This window comes from Octodon degus, unplaced genomic scaffold, assembly GCF_000260255.1.
Source record: "Octodon degus isolate 3935 unplaced genomic scaffold, OctDeg1.0 scaffold00034, whole genome shotgun sequence".
Taxonomy (NCBI): Eukaryota; Metazoa; Chordata; class Mammalia; order Rodentia; family Octodontidae; genus Octodon; species Octodon degus.
Window position 1 is genome coordinate 9,814,089 of NW_004524610.1, and position 3,215 is coordinate 9,817,303.

The window sequence follows — 3,215 nt, forward strand, 5'->3', positions numbered from 1 at the left end:
TCTCAGGATCATTGCCTTGCTCATCTTTTACATATAACTGCATGGCTTAACATTGTCATGTTTCCTAGCTCTTCTCCTTTCCCTCTCTTGATTAGTTAGAGGGACTATTCAACTTTGAATACTGACCAGAAATATTTCTGAGTCAATACACAGTACTACGTGATCTCTTCAGAGCAGGCACACACAGGGCTGAGCCCAAATCCCATAAAAGGTAGGAAATTCTACAGTGGCCCAACCAGCCATCTGCTTACCATTAGGGATACTCAGTACAAACCATGAACAGCTTGTTCCCTGAATGCAGTGTCAAAGACAAGAGGACCAGTTCTCAGGAACCGGAATCCTGGGAGTAGTAGATACGCCCTGACCTTTGACTCCGTCCTCTGCTTTGCTTCTAAACTTTACTTATATTTCTTGGTTGGCCAATTTAGAAACAGAGAAAAATAACCTCTATCTCATGATTTAAAGTCATAAGAATGAGTTAGAGAAGAAAGAATGTAGGAAGTTCCTCTCAACTATAGAAGCAAAGGAAGAATTTTCTTTGCTTTAAGACAACAAAACTAGAAAAAGAAAAAGAAAAAACATTTGGCATTTAACATCCAAGGGATGGTCCTCATGTGGTAACTATTTAGAAGGAGGTCCTGTTTATTGCTAGGTTCTCCCCGCTCCTCTTTTTCCCAGAGTAAAACACGGTTATGATTCACCTTACGACACATCCAGCACTCCAACAAAACAGATTTAGTGTGATCAAAGCCAGCAGTGGAGATCATTTATGATTCCAAATGAGACATCATCAAGCAGAGTCACTTTAGGAAAGTGAGTCAGTTGTGTGCAAATTAGCACTAGCTTCCTCTATTGCCAGTTTCTTTCAAAATATCCCAGTTTTAGGATGGGGCAGATGTGTGACTGTAGCAAAGTGTCGGTTGTTACTGCTGACTGGAATGTGAAAAGCGCAGCTCCATACGCACAGGAGGAGGGTGCAGAGCAGTGGTGGTGAACATACAGCCTGGTGTGTGCTACCCCTGAAAGCTAAAAGGTTCACCATTGCTGGCTTAGAAGAGAGGGCTCAGTCCACAGATGCTCCAATTAAATTGAAGACAATATTAGTTCTAGAAAAGGTGAGATTGTAAGAACATCGAGTTCTATCTAGTGTCTGTAGATTTCCCAGATTTACTCTGAAAACTAGCCTTTCCATAATCATCAAAACAGACTGCCCTAGACATTCTGAAAGCCTGAGCAACAGGACATTTGGGGCCTGCTTTGGTTTCCTTGTCTCCATCCTTTTCATCTCTCCAAACATATCAATCAATTAGACACCTTAGAAACTATATAGAGAAATTAATAAGTTATAAAGTGGAATTATACGAAAGCATCACATCTCACATTTAACAGAAACACTTTGGGATATGAATATAAACCCACTCTGCAGATGCATGTCCTGTCCTCTCATGAGACTTTATTTAAATAAACAAGAGACCAGTCAAGCTCCAGATGAATCAACCCAAACTGTGGATTTTGCCATTCTTAATTAATAAGTAAATAATTAGTAACGGTGCTAGGAGCCTCTAGGAGTGTTCTCACTCTAGGCTTACACACCTTCAGACCCATAGGCTAGAGGCCCAGGATTTTAAAAGATTTTATCTGGTGTCCAGATAGTGGTCACCATCTTGTGTTATTTTGTAATGATAAGCCTGGTAAAGGATGCTTCCCATTCTTCAGAAATGATTTAAGAACATAGTATGGCTTTTGTAGCCATAGAACTTTTAATGTTTTTGATACTCATCTCCCCTACCAAAAAAAGAAAAAACAGAGAATGTGAAATGCATGTGACCTGGTTACAAACTTGAAAGAAGTTTCCTTTTCTGTAACAAAAGTCAGAAATAAATCATTAGACTCAACAGCAAAGTTAAGGTTATGTACTGCTAGCCCAGCAATATTTCAAATGACCATGAAAGGCAAACTCTACGTTGAGGTGCAGTTCAAGGAGAGAAGGACTTGGCTGCAGGGGCTGGCCCACGTAAGTATTCAGGAAAGTCTCTTTCCAAGATGGGAGCTCAATTCAGCATCTGAACAAAAGGGGCAGATGGTCCTGTTTTGCTCAGTGTCACTTGAACAATCTGTAACATTAAGAACGAATTGAAAAGAATACCAGAAAACATACTCCTTCCAAAATTACATCTTGAAGGCTGGTGAGAGAGAAATGTTAAAGAGGAGAAAATAACTAAAAGTAGAATTGTCTATACATCCTAATTTGCAAGATGAATCATCAGTTTTCCTGTACAAATACAGCTTTGTGGTTGTCAAAGATGTCACTTTGTCATAAGGCAAAATGGTTCTTGGTGCTGCCCCGGCTGTCGCTGGCTCATTGGTTGCCAGCTTCTGTTTTGTAATGTCCCTGGCCTGGCCTCCAGGAGCTGGATTTCCTAACAGAAAGACTAAGCACACTATCAAGACCTCAACAGAGCAGAAATAAAGACAAATAACTTGTAAAAAAAAAAATTGCTGCTTTAGGTTACAAAACGATTTCTGAAAGAAGTGCTCCTTAATGTTACCTAAATGACATTGAAGTACTCAGTGGGAGAGAGAGGGGAACTGGGTTGAACTTTCTTCTGTTGGTTTCACAGTTTACTACTGTTTCATTCTGCAGTGTTCAAGATGGGCTGGAGAACCTTTCAGAGCCTGGGTCCTGTGATAACCCTGGTCCACAACACAGCCACCTACTGCTGCCTGCTCTCTGCTGGCCAATCCTATGCCTCAGGGGTTTTAGATTTAGAAGCACCAGTGATTTTATCAAATTACAACAAACTGCCCTTTATCCGTGTGTGACCTGAGAACATGTCCTGCTATTCCAAGTCTTATCTTTGACAGAAGCCAGCTCTGTAAGCAAATGCGCCAAAGCACAGTCACCCCTGGGGACCTAAGTTACTTTCTTTTTCTGCAGAGAGGAACAACTCCAGGAGCTCCCAGAGTAAAGCATGTAAAATCCTAGAGCGGGAAAAAGACAAGAGAAAAAAGAACATCATTTTTGTAATGATAGGGACTAAGGAATAACAGAAAATATACTGGCCTCGACGGGACACACTCATTATTTCTATTGCCGTGTAGCATAACCACCTGCGAAGTAAACTGTCTTCACTTGAAGAGCCATCTCTCTATAAACTGGCCAAAGTATCTCTAAAGCGTAAATGCTGAAGACTATCTCAATAAATGCTGTAGAA